This window comes from Sander lucioperca, chromosome 2 (assembly GCF_008315115.2).
Source record: "Sander lucioperca isolate FBNREF2018 chromosome 2, SLUC_FBN_1.2, whole genome shotgun sequence".
Classification (NCBI taxonomy): Eukaryota; Metazoa; Chordata; class Actinopteri; order Perciformes; family Percidae; genus Sander; species Sander lucioperca.
In genome coordinates this window covers 48,076,336-48,083,413 of record NC_050174.1, presented here as the reverse complement: position 1 = coordinate 48,083,413, position 7,078 = coordinate 48,076,336, and positions in this window count along the sequence as shown.

Genomic DNA, 7,078 nt, shown 5'->3' with positions numbered 1-7,078 from the left:
TTTTCAATCTGGACCCTATTTTCCTGTGATTTTATGTCTAAGTGACTGATGGGAACAACAATCTTTGACATTGGTCCAGTATTAAGCGTGAACGCTGTAACTGGCAGCCACAGACCGAGCTGCAATGTAACCCTACGGGGCAAATGTGCATCGTTAATTTGGTCCACTAAAAGTTCTGTTTTTGCCACTGACAGGCTCAGATTATTCTAAGTGTCTGACAACATTATGGAAAGGATCCCTACAGAAATAGGCCTTTTTAAAACCTCTTTAAGACCTGTTTAACCAGAAACAGCTCTGAAGTCGCTGGCGCTAAACCCACCAGACTCCATTTAAAAAAGCAATACTTTTAGCGTGTATAGAGCCAACATATTTTCACATGTAATCTGTAAACTATGTGTTTATTTCAACCAAAACTAGAGTTGTGATGGTTGGAAAAGTGGAAAGACGACTCAAAACAGATTATCACAGTTTTATTTTGAATGAAGTGTATTTCACGATGCTAAAATTACTGTATATTTACATGGAGTCTGGTGGCTTTAGTGAACGCGATTTCGCAGATGTTTTTAAGTTTAAAAAAAAGATTTTACTCTTTAACAGAAAGGTCGCCCTCCTTAGAAATCCTTTCAATAAAGTTGTCAGACACTTAGAATATTAATCTGAGCCTGTCTGTGGTAAAACGAGCACTTTTGTGAAGGTAAATACAAGCTGGACAATTGCCCTATTAACTTACATTGTAGCTTGTTTCTCCGCTGCCGACTGCAGCGATCTCGCTCAATACTGGACCAATGTCAACGATTGTTGTTCCCATCAGTCACTTAGACACAGAAACATAGGAAACTAGGGTTGAAAAAAACTAAACTTTAAAGGGTAACTTTGTTTTCTTTTCAACCTGGACCCTATTTTCCCATGTGTTTGTTTCTAAGTGACTGATTGGAACAACAATCTTTTAAATTGGTCCAGTATTAGGCCAGACTGCTGCAGCTACAAAAACAAGCTAAAATGTAACGTTAATGGGCAATTGCGCACCTTCAAACAGCACTTTTTAGTTGACGGAAACTGATGGTGAACATTTGCCCCGGAGGGTTACATCGCAGCCCGGTTTACGGCCGGCCGTTTACGGCCGGCCGGTTACAGCGTTCTCGCTCAATACTGGACCAAAGTCAAAGACATTAGTCGCTTAGACGTTAGTGGTTGCTTAGTCGTTTTAAGCTACGTTCTACATAAAATAATATGACATGATGCAGTACTAATGTAATCTAATCTTCCAGCGCTGCCTGGAAGGCACTAGGATTAGGCAATGGTTATGGTTATGGTTAGGGTTAGGGTTAGGGTTAGGGTTAAGGGTTAGGGTTAAGGTTAGGTGCCTTGAAGTCGACGGTTGCAGCGCTGCCTTGAAGTTGACGTTGGGGGCCTAAAACACCATCGAGCCACATTGACGAACATTAAAATACTCTAACATGTATTCATTAGTGGTAAAAACAGAACATAATATTCTATAATAATAAAACAGTTTGAAAAAAGCCATTCTGCATAATGAGTACTTTTGATACTTTAAGGACATTTTGTTGATAATACCTCTGTAGTTTTACTTCAGTAACATTTCAGGAGTATTTTTGGACTGTGGTATATCTACTTTTTCTTCAGTTAAGGATCTGAGTACTTTTTCTTCTTGGGGATACACTTTGATTTTGTTTGTTGGCAGCTGAATAATCTTAAATGAGCTCAGAGTGTTAATGGAGGCTGGTCTCTAAACTCTGACTGCTGCTTTAACAGTAATTAAAAGTAAACATGTTTTTCTGCGTCTGATTTCTGGACATTCTGTGTTTTCCATCACGCAGAAAACAAGTGATTTGAACTTTCTGCATTTCAGATTCAGATACTTTTACTTCACGACATGTAATCAGTTAACAGTTTTTTGATTCCAAACATCAACATTTATATATCATCATGTGTAACACAGATGTGAATGTTAAAGATCCTTCATGCTGTCAGGGTTAGATGTTTAGTTAAAAAGATGAACTGAGATGTTGGAAAGCTGTTTCCTCTGCAGGAACTTCCTCTGACCTCGACCGCCAGGCTGTCAGGTCATCCTGACCCACTGCTGCTGATTGGGTCAGGGGACTTTATGTTCCACTTCCTGTTTGCTGACTGGCATCTCTTAACTCGGCAACAAAAGGGATTAAGAAAGTATGATACGAAGAGAAGCTGACAGAGAATACCAGACAAGATTAGGTTTCTTACTCATTTGGGTTTCAACAGTACGATTTGTAAAGGCCTGCTAGAAATACATTTACGCTTTTATGTATTTTGTGTCAGAGCAGGCCTGCTGCCCCTCTGACCCAAAAAGACTTTTCCCCATAGACTTACATCATGAAAGAGATATCTGTAAATCAGTGGATACATTTTCTTTCTAGCCTTACATCCCCAGCAAAATGAAAATTTCATAGTTTTATTTAGTTTTTGTCGACTTTGAATGAGGTATATTTTATGAGGCTAAAATGACTGTTTATTTACATGGAGTCTGGTGGCTTTAGCGAACGTGATTTTGCGGATGTTTTTATGTTTAAAAAAAGGATCTCACTCTTTAACAGAAAAGTCGACCTCCCTAGAAATCCTTTGTCATAATGTGGAACCCTGTAAAGGGTAACTTTGTTTTCTTTTCAACCTGGACCCTATTTTCCCATGTTTCTGTGTGTAAGGGACTGATGGAAACAACAATCTTTTGCCATTGGTGAACATTTGCCCCGGAGGGTTACATCGCAGCTCATTCTGTGTAATTAAATCTTTAATTGAAAATAGCTTATTACCATATTTGACAGTGCTTACAATGGGTAAACCATATCTACATGACAGCTGAGGTCCAGAGATAACAGCTGGTATTATGTGTGTTGCACCTTCTGTTGCTAAATGACAAGCCTTCAAACATGTACTGGGTTCAAGGTTCAGAGGTCAATATTTCAAAGCAGGAGTAATGTATCCTCTTCAGACTGACATATGTTACTCTCCAGGTCTCCAGGCAACGATGTCTTTGGTATAGTCCTACGACAACGTTTTAATTTGTACTATATCATTGTTTTTAACAACAGAACAAGTCAAAACAAATGCAAATAAGTCAAACATAAGTTTACTATTTTTTCATTATTGGTTGTTTATTGTACAAATTCTCATGTAGGCTACAACATGCAGCAAGCTTTCACAGACGCCGTGCGGTAATTACTACGTCACTTCCAAAGTCTTCAGCTGATTGTTTTAAACGTTATTACGGTGTATAACTTACTAGAACAAAACAGAGCAACGTGTTGTTGCTGGTGACTAAACCACTGACTATATATATGTACATTGAAGCGATACTGGCGTTAAAGACCCGCTGGTCGCTGTCTGATTCTCTGAAATGAATGCCCGCATTGCATTGTGGGAAATCGGCTTTGCATGCGCACAGCTCGGATCATATCGTGCTCTGTCTTACAGCATACGGTAATATTTCACCGGTAATAAGACCAAAATAATATTATTAAAATAAAGAAATGCATACTATGATAATATCTAAACATATGTTGCTAGATGTACAGTTGTGTTCAGAATAATAGCAATGTGTTTAAAAAAGTGAATAATGCTCAAAGTCCTTAGAATAGCTTTTAATTCCATAATACCAATGCATTGGGAACACTGCACATTCAATTCCAAATCAAAACATGACCAAAATTGATCAAGTTTGTGTTATAACTTTACAGAAAGTGAAGAAAAGGATTAGGCTGTTCAAAAAAATAGCAGTATTTGCATTTTTCTTTACAAACTCAAACATTTACTGTATAAACTGAAAAATGTCTCAAGGGTTTGCTTTACTTTTGCACTAATATTTAGTTGCATAACCATTATTTCTGAGAACTGCTTCATATCTGTGTTGCATGGAGTCGACCAACTTCTGGTATTCCAGCCCATGGATGATTGAACTACATTCCACAATTTCTCTGCATTACTGGGTTTTGCCTCAGAAACAGCATTTTTGATGTCACCCCACAAGTTTTCTATGGGATTGAGGTCTGGGGATTGGGCTGGCCACTCCATAACATCAATCTTGTTCATCTGGAACCAAGACTTTGCTCGCTTACTGGTGTGTTTTGGGTCATTGTCTTGTTGAAAGACCCATTTCAAAGGCATTTCCTCTTAACATGGCCTCTTCAAGTATTTTGATGTATTGAAACTGATCCAGTATCCCTGGTATGCGATAAATAGGCCCAACACCACAGTATGAGAAACATCCCCATAACATGATTTTTGCACCACAATGCTTTACTGTCTTCACAGTGTACTGTGGCTTGAATTCAGTGCATGGGGGTCGTCGGACAAACTGTCTGCGGCCCCTAGACCCAAAAAGAACAATTTTGCTGTCATCAGTCCACAGAATGTTGCCCCATTTCTCCTTTGGCCAGTCAATGTGTCCTTTGGCAAATTTCAACCTATTCCTAGTCTTTTTTTCAGCAATGGGGCTTCTAGCTGATAGCTTTGCTTCACATAGCCTTCTTCTGATCCTAACAGTACTCACAGGTAACTTTAAGTCTTTTTTGATTTTCCTGGAGCTGATCATTGGTTGAGCCTTTGCCATTTTGTCTATTCTTCGATCCATTCGAATGGTGGTTGACCGTTTTTTCCCACGTCGTTCAGGCTTTGGATGCCATTTCAAGGCATTTGAAATCATTTTGGCTGAGCAGCCTATCATTTTCTGCACTTCTTTATATGTTTTCCTCTCTCCAATCAACTTTTTAATCAAAGCCCGCTGTTCCTCAGAGCAATGTCCGTAACGACCCATTTTGCTGAGTATTTCAGTGTGAACTGCACTATATCCAGCATGCACAACATTAGCTTCCTTCCTTCCTTAAATATGGGCCATAATTGACACCTGTTTCTTCACGGAATCAATCACCTCACTAACTGAACACAACACTGCTATTATTTTCAACATGCCCCTTTCAATTACAGACTCAATTACACAGAATGAGCAGCATGCATGTCATGACTGTTGGGTCTGTTGGTTTTCTATGACTCTACAACACTTACTAGTAAATTATTTGCCATGTGGAAATATCACTTCTACCAAACAATTTGATTTATGAGGTTAGTGATGTTGGACTGCTATTATTTTGAACACAACTGTAGCGTTATAGAGAATCAGACAGTGATCAACGGGTCTTTAACGCCAGTATCGCTTCAATGTACATACAGTATATATAGTCAGTAGTTTAGTCACCAGCAACAACACGTTGCTCTGTTTTGTTCTAGTAAGTTATACACCGTAATAACGTTTAAAACAATCAGCTGAAGACTTTGGAAGTGACGTAGTAATTACCGCACGGCGTCTGTGAAAGCTTGCTGCATGTTGTAGCCTACATGAGAATTTGTACAATAAACAACCAATAATGAAGAAATAGTAAACTTATGTTTGACTTATTTGCATTTGTTTTGACTTGTTCTGTTGTTAAAAACAATGATATAGTACAAATTAAAACGTTGTCGTAGGACTATACCAAAGACATCGTTGCCTGGAGACCTGGAGAGTAACATATGTCAGTCTGAAGAGGATACATTACTCCTGCTTTGAAATATTGACCTCTGAACCTTGAACCCAGTACATGTTTGAAGGCTTGTCATTTAGCAACAGAAGGTGCAACACACATAATACCAGCTGTTATCTCTGGACCTCAGCTGTCATGTAGATATGGTTTACCCATTGTAAGCACTGTCAAATATGGTAATAAGCTATTTTCAATTAAAGATTCAATTACACAGAATGAGCAGCATGCATGTCATGACTGTTGGGTCTGTTGGTTTTCTATGACTCTACAACACTTACTAGTAAATGATTTGCCATGTGGAAATATCCCTTCTACCAAAGAATTTGATTTATGAGGTTAGTGATGTTGGACTGCTATTATTTTGAACACAACTGTAGCGTTATAGTTTTAAAAATATCAATAAACAACAAAGCAATCCAGCTTCCCTGGCCGAAATAGACCGAAATAATAACATTAAAAGAAATACAAATAAACCATGATAAGATCTGGTGAATAAATGCTGATTAAAACAGTGGTTATTGGGCTAAAAATACCAATAATAGCAAAGCTATACAGCTTCTCTGCGGCAGCCCGACTGGCAGAAAGAAACGTGCTGTGATCAGGGAATCTGTTCGTAGACCACGGAATTTTCGGCGATTCCGTGAAACTGCCACAGATTTTGAGTTAAGGGGCCGTGTTCATTTCACGGAATTCTGTGAGACCAGGTTGACCGTTGGTCTTGGTGTTCCTAGTATTTTGTGTGATTCCTGTTTTTGACTTCCTCGACGTTTGGAACTTATTTGCCTGATATCTACAGGACTCTTTTTGTCGTATGGATTATAGTTTATTAAATCCTCAAGCAGACCACTGCCTAATGTCTCTGTATTTTGGGTCCGCCATCTTCTCTGAAACCTGTGACAAAAAAAGACAAAGAAAGAGCGAGAACGCTGTAAACGGCGGCCGTGAACCGGGCTGCGATGTAACCCTCCGGGGCAAATGTTCACCAATGGCAAAAGATTGTTGTTTCCATCAGTCCCTTACACAGAAACATGGGAAAATAGGGTCCAGGTTGAAAAGAAAACAAAGTTACCCTTTACAGGGTTCCACATTATGACAAAGGATTCTAGGGAGGTCGACTTTTCTGTTAAAGAGTGAGATCCTTTTTTTAAACATAAAAACATCCGCAAAATCACGTTCGCTAAAGCCACCAGACTCCATGTAAATAAACAGTCATTTTAGCCTCATAAAATATACCTCATTCAAAGTCGACAGAAACTAAATAAAACTATGAAATTTTCATTTTGCTGGGGATGTAAGGCTAGAAAGAAAATGTATCCACTGATTTACAGATATCTCTTTCATGATGTAAGTCTATGGGGAAAAGTCTTTTTGGGTCAGAGGGGCAGCAGGCCTGCTCTGACACAAAATACATAAAAGCGTAAATGTATTTCTAGCAGGCCTTTACAAATCGTACTGTTGAAACCCAAATGAGTAAGAAACCTAATCTTGTCTGGTATTCTCTGTCGGCT